General features: G+C 34.1%; 1 long non-coding RNA gene across 1 annotated transcript in view; it reads left to right on the forward strand.

Moving 5' to 3' along the window:
* Positions 1-3,130, forward strand: part of LOC135967559 (uncharacterized) — an 816,926-nt gene extending 813,796 nt beyond the window's left edge. The window contains exon 3 of the long non-coding RNA XR_010581733.1: positions 2,954-3,130. This is a non-coding gene — a long non-coding RNA (uncharacterized lncRNA). The remainder of the gene's footprint in view (positions 1-2,953) is intronic.
* Positions 3,131-25,011: the final 21,881 nt, after the last annotated feature.

A 25,011-nucleotide genomic window follows, 5' to 3' on the forward strand; every position in this document is an offset into this window, starting at 1 on the left:
CAAGGGCAATGAAACACCTTGTGGAGGCTATCATTCACCATTCACACTTTAAATGCTTTGCAGCATGTTTAGTTTAATAGGGTCCAAATATTTAGTAAATATCAACTGTAGTGCTTTTGGCAGCAATACTTATAAATGTCCCCCAGTGGCTTGAAAGAGTTAATATGCTTCACTAAAGAGTAAGATTATTATCAAACAGCAAAATGATAGTCCCACTAATTAGGAACTCATTCTCCCACTAAACTGGTTCTTTTAGAGATTACAATATAATTTTCCCATTAAGCGCTCTTTGATATGCTTGAAAGAGGGCTTATTTGAAATTCCTTTTATATTGAGGATAGAGAACTCTATGCACCCTAGTCTTTGTTACAGTGTTTTTGAAATGCAAAAATGATTGACTATGGCAATGGTGATGCATGTTGTTTGCATATGAATTGCTGCACTTCAACTATTTCTATTTCATCTGCAAAGTACAAATTAACCACTAATACTATTGTCCTCCAAATTAGTAAAGAAAAATTTAAGATGGTTATATTTAAAGCAATAAATATTGCTTTAATAGAGCTTCAGAATCCAAGTGTCTATCTATTAATCTATTATCTATCTATCTATATCTATCAATATATTCTGAAGCCTTTTTTGCCTTTTTAAAATTTGGCCTTAATAAAGAAATCTCAGTGACTGAATTGAATATTAAAAGAATCACATCATATAATCTGTAATTTGTATAAAATCCTATAGAAAACAACCTTGAAGTATCAGGATTTGTTAGGAAACTAATGTTAGGTTTAATCAAACTAGAGACAAACACCGTATTTTGTAAAATGTTTGGGAACACTTAATGCCTGCTAGTTCTTCCAGCTGTCTGATGAAGTGGGAATTAATATTTGCTTTTGTGAACAAAGACTTTAGATTAAAATCTCAGGAGTGATTTCAGCCTATCGAAGTATTTTGAGGTGCCATAATAGGCCAGTGCCTTATGAAAGTCACACAGATGAATAAGCACACATAAATAAAGCTTGTTTAAAGTTCATAAGCAGATATAGACTTTTGAGGAATTGTGATTTTTTTATAGGACAAAAGTAATAAAATATCGGAAAGTGTATTTATCATATTTTGTAACTATTACCAGCTGGATAGAAAATTTAGACTAATTTGGAATAGGTACTATAATAATATTTATTATGCTATTGGTAACTATCAATGCAAACTCAACTAATAATCTAAGTGACAAAGAATTTACAATTATATGTGATTAGGTCAGCCTTTGGCTAGATCTAAATTCTGGGTACACATTAGAATCACCCAGGGAGATTAAAATACAATTTTATTTTCTGAATTAATTGCTACTAAACTTATCTTCTTGGCAATAACAATTACAAAGTCTAATCAGCCAAAAATAAAAAAATGTTTGGAAGCATTTTATTGTGAGCAGAGTAGGCAGGAATTATAAAGAATAAGGAAGCAAAATATTTAAATTGTATTGTCCATGATCACATGCCTAATTTTGAAGGCCCAGTCATGGAAAATAAAACTTAGTAGAATTAGAGTTAAATATTGAAGTCCAGATCTCTTATAGTGGCATGAAACTGAACAGGAAGATCCTGGTTATAAGCAGTCCCCAAAATGGGAAGCCCTAAACTGCAAGGTCAAATCTCCCCAAATTCTTGACTAACTATCAAGGTTTAGGGAGGAAAATCCAATGGAGAACAAATGCTGGAAAGCTAAAAACCCAAGCAAAAATGTCAAGAGATGAAAAGACAGAATTCAGAGTTTTAAGTCTCACTGAAATTACCTGACAGGTTCTTCTTGCCAACTACAAAAACAACATCAAGTCACTGAGATCATGGCATTGCAGTAAAGAAAGACTTTAAGGGACATGAGGCTGACCCATATGGGAGAACCAAATTATTACTCAAATCAGTCTCCCGGAAAACTAGTGGTTTTCAAGGATAGTCTGGTGGGCAGGTGGCTAGGGAATGGGTGCTGTTGATTTGTTAGGGATGCCATTATAGGGGTGTAGAAATTGGTTCTTCTGTGCAGAGTCCACTTCTGGGTGGAGGGCCAAAGGGCTAATTGAATTGGGTTGTGGATCCCAGTGGGGTCAGTCTGAAAAACATCTCAAGAGACCAATCTTACATTCTGCAATAGCAATGTTATCAACAGGAGTAACTGGGGATGTTACAAATCTTGTGACCTCTGGAACAATAAGTGGTTATCATTTAACTAAGCCTATATGTTGGCAGAATCCAGGCCCCTCTCATAATTGTATCCTTGTGGGCTTTTACTAGTTTTACAAAGGCAGTTTAGTTTTGAGAAGCGCTATTATCATCCTTGTTAAGGTTAAACTATAAACTAAATTTCTCCCAGTGTTAGTTTGGCCTACACCCAGGAATAAGCAAGGCCAGCATAGAGGTCAGAAGCAAAATGGAGTCAACTATTTCAGATTTCTCTTACTGTCATAATTTGCAAAGGTAGTTTCATCACCAGCATAGATGTGCTTTATAACATCTTTCACTACGTTCCAGACTGTCTATCAAAATGAAAGAAGAGCCTCAAGTTTGGACAAAAGAACAAAACCCAGGATTGTTAGTGTCAGGCCTCTGAGCCCAAGCTAAGCCATCATATCCCTGGTGATCTGCACGTATACATCCAGATGGCCTGAAGCAACTGAAGATCCACAAAAGAAGTGAAAATAGCCTTAGCTGATGACATTCCACCATTGTGTTTTGTTTCTTCTGCACCCTTAGAAGGTTCTTTGTGATTCTCCCCATCCTTGAGAATGTACTTCGTGAGATCTACCCCCTGCCCGCAAAACATTGCTCCTAACTCCACTGCCTATCCCAAAACCTGTAAGAACTGATGATGGTCCTACTACCCTTTGCTGATTCCTTTTTCAGACTCACCCTGCCTGCACCCAGGTGAAATAAACAGCCTTGTTGCTCACACAAAGCCTCTTCACACGGATACGTGAGACATTTGGTGCCGAAGACCCGGGTCAGCAGGACTCCTTCGGGAGGCCAGTCCCCTGTCCTCACCCTCACTCCGTGAAGAGATCCACCTGTGACCTCAGGTCCTCAGACCAACCAGCCCAAGGAACATCTCACCAATTTTAAATCGGGTAAGCAGCCGCTTTTTACTGTCTTCTCCACCATCTCTCACTATCCTTCAACCTTTCTCCTTTCAATCTTGGCTGCACCCTTCAATCTCCCTTCTCTTAATTTCAATTCCTTTCATTTTCTGGTAGAGACAAAGGAGACACATTTTATCCATGGAACCCAAACTGCAGCCTTCAATCTCCCTTCTCTTATTTTCAGTTCCTTTCATTTTCTGGTAGAGACAAAGGAGACACATTTTATCCAAAACTCTGGCACCAGTCATGGACTAGGAAAGGCAGGCTTCCCTTGGTGTTTAATCATTGCGGGGACGCCTGCCTGATTATTCACCCATATTCCATTGGTGTCTGATCTCTGCAGGGTCACCTGCCTTGGTCATTCACCCACATTCCCTTCGTGGGATCTCCCTCTATTGTCCTGGCTGAAAGTTCAGTGGCATGATCTTGGCTCACTGCAATCTTCTGAGGATCAAGCCATCCTCCCACCTCAGCCTGGGGTAGATGGGACCACAGGCACACACTATCATGCCCAGCTATTTTTTGAAATGATGGGGTTTCACCATGCTGCCCAGGCTGGCCTCAAACTTCTGAGCTCAAGCTTGCTACCCGCCTCAGCAACCTAATGTTATGGGATTACAGGTCATCATGCCTGGCCCCTATTGATTTTCTTAACGTGGCCCAGATCCTTATAAATATTGTAGTCCCTTCCTCCAATCTTCTAATAACCTCTTTTGATTGTATCATCTCTTTCCTGCTAGACCTCTGACTAACACACAACTCCACTTTATCAGCGGGTTTTCTGGTAATGCCAGCTGGAATGAGTCTGTTAGTGTTAAATAGTGTGTGTGTGTGTGTGTGTGTGTGTGTGTGTGTGTGTGTGTGAATGTATGTATGTCAAACTCAGCAGAGCTTGGCAGATGTTTTACGTTTGGTTCTTAGTTTGTAAGATTTAGATATAAGGGTTAAGTGGGGCCTTTAAAAGGAATAGTAAGTATTCTTCCTTTTTCTATGTTCTAAGACAATGTAGTTATCATGGGTACTATGTACTATGTTAAACGTTGAAGATAATAGCTTGTGGAAATGTGTGGTCCTGGGATATTAAACAAGATGGATTTAATGTTCCCCTCAGCTTGACTAAACGTTAGATAGTCTTCTTCTTAACCCTTGCCTCCAACTTCCCTTTTGATAGAGCATTTACTTTAGAGAATTTGTAATTGTGAATTCTTACCCTACCCCTTGAGATGTAAATCTTTTAAAATTCTCTTGCCGTTTTTATAACCCAGAAATGTCTTTCTGAAGAGCCTGGGGGCTATTTCTTTGAAGTGCAATCATCAAGGAAGATAGCACCCCATCTCTTAGCTTCTGTGAGAGGGTGGGAACCTAACTTCTCTGGGAGCCTAATTCAGGTTACAAAACTACCTCCCCTAATGAAGACAGGGAGAAAGTTTACTTTTCTTTGTGATAAAGCCAATTAACAAACATCAATCTAAAACTTTTTATTACAACAGAATTGAGTTCAGATTGCATTCTGTCTTCTCTTCCATACTGCAGTAGCTTTTAGATAAAGCCTATCTTGCCTCTTTAACTTTGACTGGTGCAGTTTTTGCTTTGAAAGTATTGTCCTCCTTTTCTTTAGACCAACAATTAGTTTATGTTTTTCCAAGAATCACCTCTTACATTTATTATAATTATGTTGCCCAACTGTTTTTCATTTCAGCATTTCTGCTTTTGTATTTACACATTATCATTCTTATTTTTTGGGTACTTTTTGGTATTTTAAATATCAAGTTGAATGTATCTTTTACTATTTTTTCTATGGGTGATTAATGGAAGGCTTTAGGTGGTTAATTTTCCTCTCAGTAAAATTATCATTATATCTTATAATTTTAGATATGTACTAATAATTATTTGGCAATTTAATTTTGATTATCTCGTGTGCTACAGTTGTTCAGAGAGCAAATGAACAAATTTTCATATTGTTAAGATAATTTTTATTTGTACATTTGCAGTTTCTTTACAGTGCTAAATATGGTGTGACTAGAGAGTAATTCTGTACAATTTCTATTTCTTGGAATTTTACAATTTTTCTTTTTATTCAGCATGTTATTAAACATTGTATATTTTTTATGGATTCAATAAGAGGACATATAGAAAATTTGTAGTGTTTAAATGTATTTATATATCTTTTTCAATGTTTTAGATAGATACAATTTCATAAATTGAGTTACATATATACTATAGCCTGCTTTATTATTATTATCTTGAATATCAATGCCAGGGAAAAATGTTAATAAATTGCATTGCTATGTAGTTTCTGTCAATTTGTCTATTACTCATAAACTAATAGTAGGAAATTGGCTGCACACACTTTTCTGAACACTATGAATTAACTGCCTAACATAATTTTTGCAATGAATTAACCTTTTCTTATAGTTTTATTTAATTATGTTATCATTATAATTATTAACTTTTCTCTATTGTCTACTTGGGCAGTTTTCATACTTTTCCCTTTCAGTCTTTTTGAGTGACACTGCTTGGGTTTACCTTTGAGGATCATATAGAGTTGTACTTTTATGACTAAATTCTGACTCATTTTTCCTATGCTTACATTTATTTCATTTACATTTATTATTTATAAGATGTTTTCCTCCCTTGTGCAACCAATTCTCCAGTAATTTGGAAGTTTTTGAACTTGTTTCACTCTAGTTTAGTACTTCAAATAGTATCCTTAAATGCATAAAATACATTAAATGAGAAGCATAAAATATTATGTACTTACCCTATGATTATCTCTCATAAAGCTGGAGAAATAGGTTGAATTATCTTTCTTTTCCATTGCTCCTATTACCCTTAGTTTTCCTCTATTTGAGAGCTACATTTGTCTCATTGAAATCTTATTTTTTCACATCATTATTACATCTCAAAGATTATCAACTTTATTTGTAATATTTCATAACTATGTGTATTTGAAAACAGATAATATAATAATTTGCATTTTTCAGCTTTATTGGTATCTAGTATTATTAAATATTATTCGCTCTTAGGCTTTGCCTGCGTGTGTGTGACAGCATGTGTATCTATTTTTAATTATGTGATAAGCTTGATGGGAATAACAACCATGTTCCTCATTTATTCTTCAAATCTCCCACAATGCCTAGCACAATGCTTCTCTACATGGTTATTCAGCAAGGTTTTTCATCTTACTATTGAATTTAAAAGCTTGAGGGAAATATGCTAGGCAGAAAGAAATCCTCAGGAGCTTTCATCAGTCAGCACTAATATTTTTCATCTGTTTTATCTTTTTCTGAAAACAAAGCAAAGTTTCACATTATTAAAAAATATTGCTAACTTCAAAGACTACTCTATGCCATTTTATTTACCAAAGGAAATAGCAAGATGGTCAACAATTGGTATTAGAGTTTCATCTGTCCTGATTCTGAAGACAAAAAATAATAATAATTTCTGTTTGATGTATAAGAGATCCTAAAGATATAACTTAGTGAAGGATAATAAAGGAGATACTCCATTAGCACATTCTTTTCTCACTGCTCAGTACTATTCTCCATATGTAGTAATAAATGTGCTGACAGGGTAGTGGAAAGAAGAGCTATTTTAAAGACAGATTTATTTAAAACACCTTGGAGAATATTCATAGTTTTTAATTACTGACTAAATGTACTGGTTGTATTATCTTCATTATAAATGTTGTCACATACTCTATAAATCAACTCATACAATCAAACTAAATGGAAAGAAGCATAAAGATTAAAAATTTTTCACTGATAGTTGCAAGTCTGCTAAAAGTTCCTGCCCAGTTCTGCTAAACTGACATTTCCTGACCAACAGTTGCTATACCCCAGTTTCATTCTTCTGTGCCTACATATTGACCTATGATTAACCCAACCTGTTTCCCATGCCTTCCAGAGATTTGAATGGTGAATAATTTTTGAAATAAGGGTTTGATCTTCCCCAACTAAATACGGTCTTTTAAGTTACTTGCCCCTCTCTTCAAGAATACTTAAGTTGTTTTTACTTGCAGTGTATAGTCTTGAACTGATTGTTTTGTTTGGATTTTTTGCTTCTCACACCTTTTGATAGTATCATTCATATCAGAACCAGACTTCCCCTGCCTAGCCCAGAAAGCTTCAATGAGGATAAAGTATGCTGAAGACCCTTTGCTATCTTCCCTTTTCAGGGTGTTGATAGTGGGGCCTCTAACAGCAGTAGTTCTACTACAGTCAGCCTTTTTGTGTTAGAAGGATGCTGGAGTCTTTATGACTGTTACTAATATTATTATTACTATCCTTGGTTGAGATAGCACCACTTCATTCTATTATTGCTATGAAGTTTTATGAGTTAGGTAAAAGTGAAGAACTGGTTTTGGTAATTTGGGACCTGCAATTATATTGTTTTTCAACTACAACAAGCATCCATTATTTCATAAACTTGCCACCAAGAGAGTTTCTCTCTGCTTAATTGTATGGATGCTAACAGCACAAAATATTTGAATTTTTGAAAGGATCTCAAAAAGGGGAATCTAGAATTACAATGGCCAGTTTTAGAAACTTTGGGCATAGGATTTTTACTTTAGAGGCACCTTAGCACAAACAGAAGGAAAGAATCTAGTTTTATTTGTCTAAAAGAAAGCACACTTAAGAGAAAGTTTACTTCATGTAAGTCAGCTGTAATAGCTGTGTGTGAAGTTTACTTCATGTAAGTCAGCTATAATAGATGTGTGTGTGTGTGTGTGTGTGTGTGAATGTGTAAAAATAAGTTTACTGCATCTATTTTTTCTCTCCTTTATGCAAAGGGAGAAGAAGTATCTTGACGATTATAATTTCACATTTGACTGAAGTTGGATCCCTCAAACTTCTCCTTTTCATTTTTTTCTCTCATTTTATCTGCTAAGTGGAGAACTTTTGGAGACTAATTAATCATAAAAAAAATTGTTGGCCTCTGTGCCTCCTAAAAATATCTAGTACAGATCGACATAAATGGCCTCCTAAAAACTGAAAAAAAAATATTAAGTTGAATTTACTTTGCTTTCAAAAATATGGGCTATATATAAAAACCTGCAGCTAGGAAAACTTAGTGACTAATGGACTAACTTACTAAGAGAGAAAAGAAGATCTCTGTTACCACAAAATGAAGAAAGAAAGTTTAAACATAATTCAAGGAGTCTTTATAAAATTTAGCTTTTAAACACATGGACTTAACATTTTATTAAAAATAACTGCATATAATATTTCAAATAAGTAGTTGAACAACACTGGTTAACAAATGCATATGACTTCTATGTTTTCTATGTAAATTACTGCCAAAAAATTCTATTTTGTATATAATTATGTTAAACATTTCATGATGTAAACTTTTCAAATTTTCCAACACTTGGTTTATGAGTCAAAGAGGCTATCATTGTTCCGACAATAGTTTAGGATTTCAAACATATTAAATGGTGTTTGAAGAAATTAATTTGTAACAAGAAGATATCTTTTAAAATGTTTAATCTCATAAGTTCAAATAATATTAATAATAAGGGACTAATGTGTTGACTTTAGTTACAATATCCAAACTTTTAATTAAATTTAAGACCTTAGACTAATATTAAGTTGTGTTAATAAATTATATTTGGTTAATTGGATATTTTCAAATAAGAAAAAAATAGAAACTTTGGCCATTAAACATAGTTTAGTTTACATGTTTTCTATACATTGTAGAATGTGAAAATACCTTTGCATGATATATATGTGTCACAAACTTTGCCATAATAGAATATTTGAAGAATATGCAAAATATTTTCTCATAAAAATAGTTTATGAATTATTACTTATTATTTGTTTCTGTGTTTGAGAAGAAAGAGTAGCTCATGGTGTTCAGGCTGACTTGGGGAGGAAGGAGAGGTGAGGATAGGAGGGCTAACAGAGGATGAAGAATGAGTTTAGCTGAAGGTCTGACATCATCCTCAGGGATGGGTCCCAGTATAGATGTCATGTTATCATTAGGCATGAGGCTGTCTGTGAGACTGGAGTAATCTGAGAGTCCCTCAGGCTATTACAGAGTTAGTTTAGTGTAAGGTCATGAACCTCACTTGATTTGTAATACTCAGGCCACATTCATTTAGGACATTCAGGTATAAAACACTGTTGATCAGGGAGTCACAGAAATGTATGAATGTAGTTGAGTAAGGAGGGGCAAAACGTGAAAGAAAAGAAATTCTTCTGTTGGCATCATGTTGGGTATATCATAATCCCCCAAAGAGCCTGATGCATACATTCACTCCATGAGACTGAATAATGGTCTGGCATGTATTGTGAAAAGTCAGGTCTGGGCCTAGGGGCATTAATTCAAGAAGCTCAATGAGGGAGGGGCAGGGCATGTAGTAAGTATATGTGAGGCCTCCAGTGTGGTGTGAACCCCTGTGCATTTAGAATTACCAGTAGGGACTGCTTTAAACACTGCAGAAAATTTTCCCAGAAAAGTGGGAATGAGATTACAGTGTCATTCAGTGGTTGGCTATGGTAGTTGTACTGAAGAGCCCAAGTAAGTGTGGACAGCAGCTAGGACAAAATGTAATGTACTGGCTGTCCTAGAACTTGAAGTATGACGTCTACTTCCTGAATGAAATCATTCTTAACATTATTAATTAAATTTTCCTTATAGCTAGAAAAAATGTTGGCAAACTTGCAGCTTAGGCAAATTGTCATCATCAGGGTGTCAGATAGTTTTGGCAGATATCCAGAGGGGCATACAACAGTGAGTGGATCATAACTTACAATTCATTTTTGAATGGCTTCAATCTCAATCTGACTGATGGTCCAACCAAAATTGGATAAAAGAGGAGAACGGTGAGGGAAGAATGCCTAGTTCATTGTGATCTTCAAAAATCAGAGCATCACTACGAAGGGTAAAAAAGTCAATTTAGGTATTTTGGGTGCATTTGATATAGACTACAGGTCCCTAAAGGCTGGGTGCTTAGAATAATGAGAGCCACTATTAGAAGCAATAACCATGTAGAAGATCACATTATTTGGTAAATAAATTTTGTTAAAGCAAGTCATTGTGGTGTTACATAAGACCCGCAGTCTGGGGCTGATAGGTTAGGTCTTTGGAGCCCAGTGTTATATATTTTGAGAAGTAAAGTAAGTACTGTGGTCAGTGTTAATTGTGCCTGGAACTCCAAAGGCAATGAGGAGTGTTTTAGCAAGTCTCTGATAGTTTTAGTGGTGACATGTCTGGTGGGTGGGATGAGAAAAAATACAAAAATAAGTATCCACCATGATCAAGGCACATTAATGGTACTGATTGAGGGGACAGAGGCCTGATAAATCTTGGTGAGTGACTCTAGGAGCAAGATCCCTGTGGGATGGCACCCCAGAGATTATATTATCAATGACCCATCTTTGTCATGGGCTTGTCTCAATTTTTGCTATGGCAGAGGAGGGGCAAAGCCCTTTCTATTTAATCCATGCCTCAAGGGGAGAGGATCTTTTATGATGTAGTATTTCATGAGTACCTTGGGACAAAAAGTAGGGTAACGTAATCTGAAGTGTTATCTGGAGAAGAATTGACCCTGGTCTCCAAAATTTGTGCTAATCTATCAGCTTGTACATTAAATTGGGTCTCAGCCATCTGAGCCTTGGGGTGGGCAAAGACGTATAATCTTAATTTGTATCTTTGATATGTGAGAGGCAAGGAATTCTCAAAGTTCTTTACCTGAAATGGTAATCATCCGTAGGCTATGGCGGGGGTAATAAGGGCACATGCCATGTCTCCAACAAGGCAGAAAAGTTGTTGTTGCCTCAGGCCATGACATGGTACAGTGGGTCCTACATATTGGCACATGGTTTTGAGATAAAAAGGATTGGCTGCTCTGTATTGTCAGTCAGTGTCAAAAGAGACCTGCTCGCGCTTCCCATTCATTGGGGTGCTTGGTAAAGTGACATACCCTTTGAAATATACAAATATTAATTAATAATTGGCCTTCCTCCTCAAAATTATTTTTTTAATTATACTTTAACTTCTGGGGTACATGTGCACAATGTGCAGGTTTGTTACATAGGTATACACGTGCCATGGTGGTTTGCTGCACCCATCAATCCATCATCTATATTAATTATTTCTCCTAATGCTATCCCTCTGCTAGCCTCCAACCCCCCTGACAGGCCCCGGTGTATGATGTTCCCCTCCTGGCGTCCACGTGTTCTCATTGTTCAACTCCCACTAATGAATGAGAACATGTGGTGTTTGATTTTCTGTTCCTGTGTTAGTTTGCTGAGAATGATGGTTTCCAGCTTCATCCATGTCCCTGCAAAGGACATGAACTCATGTTTTTTATGGCTGCATAGAATTTCATGGTGTATATGTGCCACGTTTTCTGTATCCAGTCTATTGTTGATGGGAATTTGAGTTGGTTCCAAGTCTTTGCTATTTATTGTGAATAGTGCTGCAGTAACCATACATGTGCATGTGTCTTTATAGAAGAATGATTTATAATCATTTATATAATTTATATCACCAGTAATTGGATTGCTGGATCAAATGGTTTTTCTAGTTCTAGATCCTTGAGGAATTGCCACACTGTATTCCGTGATGGTTGAACTAATTTCCTACCCACAGTGTAAAAGTGCTCCTATTTATCCACATTCTCTCCACCATCTGTTGTTTCCTGACTTTTTAAGGACCGCCATTCTAACTGGCATGAAATGATATCTCAATGTGGTTTTGATTTGCATTTCTCTAATGACCTGTGATGATGAGCTTTTTTAAATATGTTTGTTGGCTGCATAAATGTCTTCTTTTGAGAAGTGTCTGTTCATATCCTTTGCCCACTTTTTATGGAGTTGTTTGTTTTTTTTCTTGTAAATTTGTTTAAGTTCCTTGTAGATTCTGGACATTACCCCTTTGTCAGATGGATAGATTGCAAAATGTTTCTCCCATTCTGTATGTAGCCTCTTCACTCTGATAATAGTTTCTTTTGCTGTGCAGAAGCTCTTTAGTTTAATTAGATACCGTTTGTCTACAAAATTTTGGCTTTTGTTGGCATTGCTTTTGGTGTTTTAGTCATGAAGTTTTTGCCCATGCCTATGTCCTGAATGACATTGCCTAGGTTTTCTTCTAGGGTTTTTATGATTTTAGGTCTTATGTTTAAGTGTTTAATCCATCTTGAGTTAATTTTTGTATAAGGTGTAAGGAAGGGATCCAGTTTCAGCTTTCTGCATATGGCTAGTCAGTTTTCCCAACATGATTTATTATATAGGGAAACATTTCCCCATTGCTTGTTTTTGTCAGGTGTGTCAAAGATCAGATGGTTGTAGATGTTTGATGTTGTTTCTGAGGTCTCTGTCCTGTTCCATTGGTCTAGATATCTGTTTTAGTAAGAAGTACCATGCTGCTTTTGTTACTGTAGCCTTGTAGTATAGTTTGAAGTCAGGTGATACCTCCAGCTTTGTTCTTTTTGCTTAGGATTATCTTGACTATGCGGGCTCTTTTTTGGTTCCATATGCAATTTAAAGTAGTTATTTCCAATTCTGTGAAGAAAGTCAAAGGTAGCTTCATAGACTGCTAGCCAGACTAATAAAGAAGAAAAGAGAGAAGAATCAAATAGACACAATAAAAAAATGATAAGGGGATATTACCACCGATCGCACAGAAATACAAACTACCATCAGGGAATACTATAAATACCTCTACGCAAATAAACTAGAAAATCTAGAAGAAATCGGTAAATTCCTGGACACTACACTCTCCCAAGACCTAAACCAGAAAAAAGTCCAATCCCTGAATACACCAACAACAAGTTCTGAAATTGAGGCAGCAATTAATAGCCTACCAACCAAAAAAATTCCAAGACCAGATGGATTCACACATGAATTCTACCAGAGGCACAAAGAAGAGCTGGTACCATTCCTTCTGAAACCATTCCAAACAACAGAAAAAGAGGGAATCATCCCTAACTCATTTTATGAGGCCAGCATCATCCTGATACCAAAACCTGGCAGAAACACAACAGAAAAAAGAAAATTTCAAGCCAATATCCCTGAGGAACATTGATGTGAAAATCCTCAATAAAATACTGGTAAACCGAATCCAGCAGCACATGACTCGGCCTCCCAGAGTGCTGGGATTACAGGTGTGAGCCACCATTCCTGGCCTATATATCAAGTCTTTAGGTAAATAATGAGCGGCAGTTTTGAAAGGTAGCATTGTATTTCAAAAAGAGCTCAGGATTTGAAATCAGACTGACCTGAAATTTAAATTTAATTTCTGCCTCAAGGTAGTCATGTAATTTTAATTTTAACTGGCTCATTTTACAGCTGTGTAGATTCAGGGTTTCATTTTGGTTTTGGTTTCTGGTTATTTTTTTCTTCTATAGAACAGAGTTAGTACCTGACTCATATAGTCATGGAGAAGATAGGATAAGTCAGAACATATCAAGTTTTTGACAAAAAAAATACATTTTTATTCTTTTTAAATAAATACTAGCACTTATGACTGTTCATATTGACTTCCAAAGCAGAACCTTCATAGGAATTGGATGAAGCTAAGCTAAGGATTTCATGAGTTGGCTATGTGTGCTTCCAGCTTGAGTCACTTAGACTTCCTCAACGAAACAAATGTTAGGATGTGTATATGCTGCAGAAGCTAATCATTGCTCAGTAGATATGGCTAAGCAGGGATAAAAGGAAGGTTGGAAAACAAAACAGAAGAAAATGTTGGTAATCATTTCTTAGAACTCAGAACCTTTGTGAATAGCTTTGAGAGACAACCAAGAAACATTACATATTAGATGTTGCAAGATAAACTTTTTTTTTTTTGAGACAGAATCTCCCTCTTGTTGCTCAGGATGGTGTACAATGGCAGAATCTCAACTCACTGCAACCCCTGACTCCCGAGTTCAAGTGATTCTCCTGCCTCAGCCTCCCAAGTAGCTGGGATTACAGGAAGCCACCACCATGCCCAGCTAATGTTTTTGTATTTTTAATAGAGGCAGGGTTTCACCATGTTGGTCAGGCTGGTCGTGAACTACTGACCCTAGGTCATCTGCCCACCTCGGCCTCCCAAAGTGCTGGGATTACAGGCGCGAGCCACCATGCCCAGCTAGGATAAATATTTTTAATAATCAGTATAGGAATTCATCTGCAGAGTTTTAATACATGACTTTTCAATGAAATTTAAAGACACATTTTATATTCTTTTTTTGGTAATTTCGCATGTGAACTTAAACATTTATTAAAATTTGTTTCCTAAGTTAAAAAGTATTATATAGAAAGCACAATTGTCTTTGAGGAGAAGTTAAAGATAAATTGTATTAGTAAGATTACAACCTTTTATTCAAACATTTATTTAAAATATTTTCCTCTACATAAAGTGTCTTAAGGTTATTCTTAGTGTTATTTCAGACTTCTTTCAAACATCTGTCATACACTAGGATATAGTGTGCAACAGCATAGCACACGTGAAAGCACAAATATTAGAGAAAACAAAGTATACAATGCATGTTAAGTTTCAGCACATTTTCAGGGTATGAATTATTATACTTAGGAATTATTATAAATTTCATATTTATAATTATTTACTATGTAAAATTAAAAGTATAGAGCAAATACCTTTAATTATTTTGAATTATTTACTACTAGAATATTGTATAAGCATTTCTTGTAAATGTTAAAGGCTTCTTTTATTTCACTGGCTGCCTTTTCCATTCTATATAAAAAAAATCAACTTCAATATGTCAAAGATATTAATGAGTCAGATAGGCATGTAAATTAAATAAAATTGGACAGCTAGGGTATGCAAAGTAATTAATGATTGCTAATATTTGAGCTATAATGACTTTTAAAATAATTGGCATAGTTGCAGTATAATTAGCTGAAATCACTTTAATAAAACTAGTAATTGGTTTTGAAAAAAGGGCAATATATTTACAAATCCACATGGTAGTCAATGCATGTACTCTGACTTCACTGAAATCAAGACATTCTCAATTTAAGAGGAAAATAATGGAAAAAAAGTATATGCATGTAACAGGTAAAATACTATAATGGTCTATGTATAGGAATAATTGAGTTTTCTTTCAAGACAAGAAGCTCCTATATTCAACTAGTAATTGCACATTTACTTTTTGAGCAATTAAAATACCAAATAGAAATACACTTTTTTTTGGTATAACGTAGGATATACTATGTCTTATCACCTAGTTTCATTCAAGTCTTGATTATCTCACACAAACTACCTGTGTCCAACATATGTTAGTAACTAAGCCCCCCTTTATACCATCTTCTTGTACCTAATATTTAGCCATGCTCAAGATGAGGGTGGTAGTGAGGAGACAGTATCCAACAGTTCAGGTCTTACTGCATGAAGTAGAAAACAGCTGAACTGATCACCTAAGGATACATCACATAACCCATGCCCACAGCACTATATAAAGCAAGTTTCTTTGTAAAGTTGTTTTAGATGGAAAAAATGCCCAGAAATATTTTACTTCAAGCTATTATCTTTGATAGTTTATAGAAATGACAATTTCAAATGAGATCATGTATGACTTACTTTTTACAATTATGTTGCTAAAAATTGTGATGTCTTAATTTCTTTTCTGTTAGAATACTTGAGACTGAGTAATTTATAATGAGCAAGAAAGTATTTAGCCCGTGGTTCTGGAGGTTGAGAATTCCAAGAGCGTGGTGTCAAAATCTGGTAAGGGCCTTCTTGCCCCACAGTAACATGGCAAAAGGTCAACAGCATGCATGTGAAACACCACAGGGCAAGTTTAACTTGTTTTATAACAACCTGCTTTAGCAAGAACTTACTCACTCCCATAATAAAGGCATTAATCCAATCATGAGAACTTTTCCCACATGACCCAATCATCTCTAAAGGTCCCACCTCGTAATAATGTCACTTTGGCAATTAAGTTTCCAATATATGAACTTTTGGGATACATATTCAAATCTTAGCACAATATATATTACAATTATAATTATAGTATATATTATTTTCATCAATCCAAAACAAAGACCTTAGAAAAAGATTTTTAAAGTATTAAAAATAATTCCAATAAAACATTATATGGGATTCCAATATTCTCTCAAATAGAATTAATAAATTATACACATTGAAGTTATTAAACATTTCTGGTATGATAGACACAAAGTTAGGCAGAGAGAACAATGTGAATAACCCTATTCTTAAAAAAATCTATATATCTAAAAATTAATATCTAAAAAACTAATAGTATATATCTGTCATAATAAAATAGGATAGTATATGTATAAATATGTGGAAGAGAAAGCAGTTACAAATTATTTAGTTTTATGCTTTATAAAAACTAAAAATCCTGCTTTATAATCTCTAAAATTATGTTGAAAGTGTAAAGCATAAAACTATCCTTCAGTATACTAAAGTATAAAAGTATGAAATATAAAAAGCGAAGTGTTAAACAAAGCATGAATAAAGAAATCACTCTATGAGTTTACTATTCATAAGAAATAAAAGCAGCATGTATCTCTCAGAGGAACTCAAAATAGAAACTTTCAGCCTGGCAGTTTTTGAGTTTAAGACATTTAGGAGAAAATTACAATCTTTGACAAATTGCAAAAGTTAACTTAGCTTTTGTAGGACAGGCAAACTGAATGTCACCCAAATAAACCTCAAGTAAGTATCTACACTAGAATCTAATATTCAGATGGAGTACTCAATAAAAACATTCCATTTGCTGTTAGCTGATGATATATTTTATACTCATATGTATTTTATACTCATATGTATTTTTAAAACTGCACTGCTTAGTGAATAGAGAGAGAGCATACAGCTTATTAGTGAGCAAAAGTAAACTAGTTGGAAATTTGAACATGCACATATTTAGCAGACAAATATTTATGATATTAATTATGACTTTTCCACTTTAATATGGTTATTTTAATGAATGCAATGGCTAATATAATATTTACATTCTTATCTCAATATCAATTTATCTTGTTCATATGAGTACTCTTCCTTTAGCAAAATACACATTTATTTATTCTATTAGTGTTTTATTGTTACAAAATTTACATTTTATCTTTTAGGAACGAATTAATCATGAATTCAACAATATTTACTTAGAGTTTGCTATATACTAGCTTCTGTGCTACTAACATTGCAATGAATTAAATATAGAGGGTTCCTACTCTCACTGTCTTTCTATTTTATCTAAAACAAAACTCAGTAGATACTAGTTTAATTTAAAATGGCATGCAATTTTATAATGTCAGATTTGTAATGTTTAGGTTACAACCCCAACATTTGCACAATTTTTTGACATGGTGGAACACATAAAAATTGGAACTATGCAAGCAGGAATTATAACAGTTTTAAATATCGGAAAACATGATAATTTAATAACATGATAATATGTCAGGATGCCTCTGACATATGCTGTATTAAAAGATGTTGATTTCTGGGATTTACAGATAAAAGTTGTTCTATAATTAACACATCTTCCAGCAAGGCAAACTAACTGCTAAGATACTCTTCATATTTTTCCTAAGCAGTAGATGAATGAGAGCAAAGAGTTATTAATGTTCTTTGTTCCCTGGTGAGATGATGTAAACAAATGCTGAAGGTTTGTTACAAGCGATAGCTTTGAGAAAGACGAAGTCTTAAGTTAAGCAGACTTAAATGAAAATAGTAATTTACACTCATTGAGTATTACTGAGTGCCAGAAAATATTTTGCAAACATTGCATAAATCTCAATAAATTCTCAGAACTTCTCTGAATTCAGTATTTTCATCCCTTTTTGTAGATAAGAAAACTGAGGCACAGTACATTTAACTTAACAAAGTTAAATGGTAAGAGTCAGGATGAAAGATCAGCAGTCTAGTTATCAAGCTTTCTTTTTGTATAACCTTGTAATGACACTCAGATTGAAATCCGCTTCTCAGATTCCAGAGGGAGGGCCAAGAGAGAATATTTCCAGCACACTGTCTTTCAAGCAGTCAATAAGTAGTGGAATCATGCATCATATAAGCTTGATACTAACTAACCTTTAAAATTCCTTCCAATTTCAGCATTAGATGTTTCTATGAATGTTAAATTAATGAATTTCACTAGACTTCTAGGCCTAGAGCCATGATACACTAAGAAGTAGGACTGTGGAAAGAGGCCAGTAAGTGTCTGCTCTATGGACAGAAAAATGTATTGAGAGTTTCTGTTTCCAGCGGGAAAGTCCAAGAACTGAGAAATGCACCCACAACCACTTAGCTGTCAGTGGAACCCCTGCAGGCAAAAGAATATCGTTTATTGTTCAATCTCTGGTCCGTGAATTCAGTTTTTCTGATCCATTACCTTAGTGGGTGGTCATACATTTTTCTCTTCTTTTAGATAATAAATTTGATATCTATCTCAATCTCTGGGAGAAACCAAATTACTGAAATTTCTAAGCTTTGTATTTATGGCAAGCTCTGTTTGTGTCATAGGAGCTATTTGAATACTATTGTGACCCATTGCTAAGTCAAGAACATGTGGTCAATTTTACTGCTTTATACTAGTAACATATATTTAGGTAATAGAATGACATATATCTATTATTGTGAGAATAACTGAGATAATATAGTATATATTATAGTCTATTATATTATACTATATATAATATATTCCTGTAGCAGCCAGGTAAGTCATTGTGTGTGTGTGTGTGTGTGTGTGTATATACTTTTATTATATTTTTATATATAATACATATTATCATTATATATATTTATATATTTTGTATTAATATATAATATAAAATATATGTTATACTATATAATATAAATGTATATTATATTATATAGTATATTATATAATATATGCATTATATATAATTATATATGACGTGTTTATATATGTATATTATATATAATGTATTTATATATAATAAAATATATAAAAGATCATATATATTATATATAAATGTAATAAAATATTTATATACACACAATGACTTGCCTGGCTGCTACAGGAATATATTATACTATATATAGTATAATATAATATACCATAATATATACTATATTACCTCAGCTATTCTCACAATAATAGATATATGTCATTCTATTACCTAAATATAATGTTACTAGTATAAATTATAATAAAATTAATATAAATATTTATATACATAATATTTAATGTAAATATATTATATATAATAAAAATATAATGATTATATATTATATATAAATATAATAAAAAGTATATACACATACACACACACAAAATGACTTGTCTGGCTGCTACAGGAATCAAGGCAAGGGTAACAGAGTTTCTACCTAAAAATACTTGATAAAATTTTTCCCAGGAAAATGTGATTGATAGATAGATAGATAGATAGATAGATAGATAGATAGATAGATAGATAATGAAATACTACACAGCCATGAAAGAGAAAGAAATCACATCCTTTGCAGCAATGTGGGTGGTGCTGGAGGTCATTATCTTAAGTTAACTAACTTGGGAGGGAGTGGGGAGCACATGTTCTCGTTTATAAGCGGGAGTTGAACAATGGGTAATCATGGACTTGAAGATGGAAATAATAAATGCTGGGACTCCAAAAAGGGAGCAGGTGGGAGAGGGGCAAGGGTTGAAAAACTACCTATTGGTACAATGCTCACTATTTGCATGATGGGTACACTAGAATCCCAATCCCCACCAGTATACAATTACCCATGTAACAAACATGCATATGTACCCCCTGAATCTAAGATAAAATTAAAATTAATTTTCCTAGAAAATCAGTTGAATACCAAATACATGGTAAAATTAGTGTAGACTAAGTGGGAATGAAGGTAGAGATAAAAGGTTTTTTATTGTATAAGGTTGTTAAAGAATATACACATTCTAGGCCTTCAAGTACATCTTCGACCATGATATAAGCCCTTTCTGATGGAGAAAATTTCGGATGCTGCTTTTATAAAGAGAGGTAATAAGACTATGATGAAGTTGAGCCAAGAATAAATGAATTTGGTATTATCCCATTTTATATAAAATATTATATTTTTAAATAAAATATTACTTAAATAATATTTTATTAAATTCAATTATCAGGAATTAGGAAGATTCTTTTGAGGCAGGTGATTTTATTAAAGGGTGACTAATCAATTGAATCGATTTTATTCTGGTGATTCTAATAATTAAACTTAATTATTGCCCACCACCAGAATGTCTCATGGTATGATCAAAAAGTGACTCTTGCCTTCAGAATCAGACAAGAAAATCTATAAAACATAGCCTACCTTGGGCAAACATGAATCTACTATAGTTGGAGTGTTCTGCAAAGTCATGATATCTCATGAACTGCATATTTGCACCTGCTACACTCTGTCCATATAAGGTCACTCACTCTCTTTACTCAAATCACTCATTTGTCTTTCAGAAAGGACCACAAAAACCATCTCCTTTATTAAGCTTGTACTCAAATACCAGCGTGGGTTGTATCCCTTCCTTCTTACGCCAACAGAATCTTATGCATTCCTCTATCATACCAACTAGCATATTTTATTGACATAATTTGTTTATTTGTCCATTTGCCTAACTTAACTGTGATATCCTCAAGGGCAGAAACTAATTTCTTGTCTTTGAAGAGTAGAAAAATACCTAATAGCTGAATATAATTATTTATTCTTTGATGTTAAAGTTGCAGTCCCTCCCTTAAGTCTGTTTCTAATGAAGCTGTAGGCAGTTTTCTCAGTGTAAAATATAAAGTAATGGAAAATTATGCCGATAAGGAGGATATACCAAAGGACTTCCCTAATTAAGATGCTTTTGGATGCTTAGACATTTCTTTGGTTGTTTATTCTTAACCCTCTGAGATTCTCTTTCCACTGATTTTTAAGTTAAAATAATTCACTTAACATTTCATAAATAATTGACAGTTGCCCCAGTCTAAAGATGTAACCCAGATTTGTAATTATTCCTCTTGATAAAAAATGTCAGTGCAATTGTATTCAGTAATGATTAATTCTTTATATTTTTTGCTCTCTCCAAAATTATAGATCCAGCATTTTGCTAGCTGTCCTCTTAAAACCCTGTCTTTTTTATTTTAAAGCTACAGATTTTAGCATTTTAATTTAGTATGTCGAATAAGTAAAATATACAGTTGAAGTTTTATCTACAGTTTCACCTGATGTAAAAACTGTTTTCTTAAAATTGTATGCTCCAGAGTTAGGCATAGGTATTGTAATTATGATGTGAAGCTTGACAATGACTCAATAATTTCAGTTTTATTTATAAATCTATATTTAAAAAATCTTACAGCTATAATGAAAATGCATTTAATAAGATAACAGTAATTGCTGTTGACTTTATCTTTGTCACATTCCAGAAGTTCCTTTAAAAACAATTGCAACTGTCAAAAGAAACAATATTGTTTTAATAATACAACTAAGCTTTCATTTTTAGGAAACACGGATGAGCATTCAGAAGAGACGATTTATAAAGTCAGTATATATATTTGTTTTCCCATCCAAACTCATGTAGAACATGCTTCCATCGCCTGCATCAAATTACCCTTGCCCACTTCTGTTTTTTGCCCGAGTTGTGGTGGAAAATTTCATGTAAGTCTGACTCACGTTGGTCTGCTATTGTTCAAATTTAAACTCCCTGCATCTTCCCATATTCTACCCTAGAGAAATTTATTTTGATATGGCCAAGGGGAAGCCCAGAAGTACAGGGATGACTACATCCCAAAGGAGAAATCCTCAAACAATGAAAAATAGAGGCTGTTGGTTAAAGACTCCTGTTTCTCTTATTTTTTAGATGGACCATTCTGAGAGGTATTCTCACACTGCAAATGTCCAGGTGGAATCTGGAGTCAAAGCCTAGAGCAATGACCCCGATAATTCAGCCTTATATTAGCTTTTTCCCCTTCCCTTTACATGTTATGTTTCCTCACTCCTGCACCCAAGTCATTGTTTCAGGATCTATTTTAGGTGAATCCAACTAAGATACTCACTTTAGCGGTAGAAAGCAATATAGTCCTGCTCAGAGTAAATCATTAAGTGGTAATCCTAAGCCAATCAATGTGAAGTTACCTCTTTTAACATCTTCCTGAACAAATGGTTTCCATCCCTGCTTTTTAAATCACAATTTGGTTCGGTCAACAACATATATATTGGAGCCCTGGAGTATAACTGAAACTATTCATAGAGAAAAAATTTGGCACTTCCCAAACAGTTAGGAGCCAAGCATTTAAATTCTTCAAACAAAATGTTAGTGATGATACCTGCATCTAAAGCATGTGTCTCTGCCTACAATCAATTAATTAGAAATCTCTTCTTCAAGACAAGCACATATGTCAGTCTTAATTTTCTTCATAACTTGACCCTAAAAACAATCATTGATGTAATTTATGGGATATTTAGTCTAGAAAAGACTTATTAATAATTTGCAATCATTTTTTTAAAATTTTATACTGGAGATGAAGGGCCAGAAATTGCATGTCGCAAATATATTGTGTACACCTTAGAAATGTCTCCTGTAAGCCATGAGCTGACATGATTCATGTATGTATATTTATATTATTTCTGGATGCAAAAAATGGAAACTGTGCTAACAAAGCTGAGAATTTACAGCTTTACACCTGAGCAAAACCCCTGCTTTTCCCTAGACTGGTAATGAACATCTAAGACTAAAGATGCTGGAATCACTACTAATACTGCCAACAAATTATCCATAGGCATTACAAAGGAATTTTTATATTGTTCCTACTATTCTTATTTTATCTCTCTCACCCTATGTTTCTAATAAAATCTGTAAGGATGGGGCCAAGCACCTAATAAAAATTGATAATATTATGCTATATTAGAAATAAATCTTGCTTCTAGATATTCTTGAACAAGAATATGTACACAATTTTTCTTCTTAAATATTCCCTAGGATGACTCTTCTTTATTCATGAAATAAAGTAAAATTATTTGTTAAATGTGAAAATTAAATCCACTATAATTGATCCTCTGCATATCTAGATAGATCTAAAATTTTTCAATACTCAGAGTGAACAAAACTTAGGTTCCAAATGTAACCTCTTTGTTTTCATTCTCCATAAATGAGATGATCATAAAACCAGGTAGGAGTTCTGGCAGGAAGAGGTCATCCATGTACTTGAGAGTCTTTGTGCTGCTCTCTTAGATTCTTATATAGATTTCTCTATAGGTGTTTTCCTGCAAAACTTTCCCCATAAAAATCTTGAGTTCCATGAGGCAACTGCATGTATCTTATTTACCACTGAATTCCAAAAAGCCTAGAACAATGCTCAATCCTGGTATATGCAGGAGAAATATGAGTTAAATAAATTTATGTCAATATAGTAATGGGGCCTCCGCTTATACTCACAGGGTTTGTCAGCCTTGGCACTATTGACATTTTATGCCAGATGATATCGATAGATTTGGAGGAGAATGTCCTGTGCATTTTAAGATGTTTAGCAGTATCCTTGTTCTCTGCCTAATTGTTAAAATTCCCAGGAGACAAAATCAATCAAGAATTATTAATGTATGCATAGATTTGAATCAACATTTCTATTTATCTACCATGTATACAGTCCATTTATCCAGCCACGAGTTTACAGCTGCTAATATTTGCCAGTGATTATGTTTTATTTCAGACTTCATAATAAATTTATCTTTATTGAATAATCTTTGTCCATACTACTTGGAGACCTCTTTGGAGATTTTTGAAGAATGCAAGTAGTATAGCATTCTTTTATGACATTCCAGTACATAATTTAGTATATTTCAGAAAGAACTCATGAGACTTTGCTGCACAAAACAGAAGTAGAATTATTCCCTTCTTGAACCCTAGTGCATTCTTGGTGGAAATGCAAATTAGTACAGCTATTATAGAAAACATTATGACGGTTCCACTGAAAACTAAAAATAGAACTGCTATATGCTCTAGCAATCCTCCTGCTGGGTTATATATCCAAATGAATGGAAATCAGTACATAGATGATATATACACACTCATGTTCATTGTGGCATTATTCACAATAGCTAAGATGTGGAAGCAATTTAGGTGTCCATTATGGGAGGAATGGATAAGGACAATGTGGCATTTATACACAAAGGAATACTATTCAGCCTTAAAAAGGAAAAAAAAATCAGTCATTTGCAATAACATGGATGAACCTGAAGGATATAATACTTATAAATGAAATTACACAGATGCAGAAAGACAAATACTGCATAATCTCACTTATGTATGGAATCTAAGGAAATCAAGCTCATAGCAATAAAGGATAGAATGGTTACCAGTGGCTGGGATCAGGTGGATAAGTGAAGGGAAGATGTTGATAAAAGGGTAAATATCAGTTACACAGGAGTAAGCTTTGGTGATCTATTGCACAGAACAGTGATTATAATATGTAATAATACATTATATATTTCAAAATTTCTAAAAGTAAATTTTAAATACAACGATTTTTGCTAACTTTTATTTTATATTCAGGGATACAGATGCAGACTTATGACATGGGTAAATTGCATAGCCTGGGGGGTTCTGTGTACAGATTATTTCTCACCCAGGTGAGAAATAGTACCCAATAGGTAGTTTTTCAGTCCTCATCCTCCTCCTATCCTCAACTCTCAAGTATTCCCCAGTGTGTATTGTTCCTTTTGTTGTGTCCATATATACTCAATGTTTAGCTTCAACTAAGCAAGCACATGTGGTATTTGGTTTTCTGTTCCTGCATTAATTCATTTAGGATAGTAGCCTATAGCTCTATCCATGTTCCTGTAAAGAACATGATTTAATTTTTATGACTACATAGTATTCCATAGTTTATATGTACCACATATTTTTTAAATAAACTCCACCATTCATGGGCAAATAGGTTGATTCCATGCCTTTGTTACTGTAAATAGTGCTGAGATGAACATATATGCAC

Source organism: Macaca fascicularis, chromosome 15, assembly GCF_037993035.2.
Source record: "Macaca fascicularis isolate 582-1 chromosome 15, T2T-MFA8v1.1".
Classification (NCBI taxonomy): domain Eukaryota; kingdom Metazoa; phylum Chordata; class Mammalia; order Primates; family Cercopithecidae; genus Macaca; species Macaca fascicularis.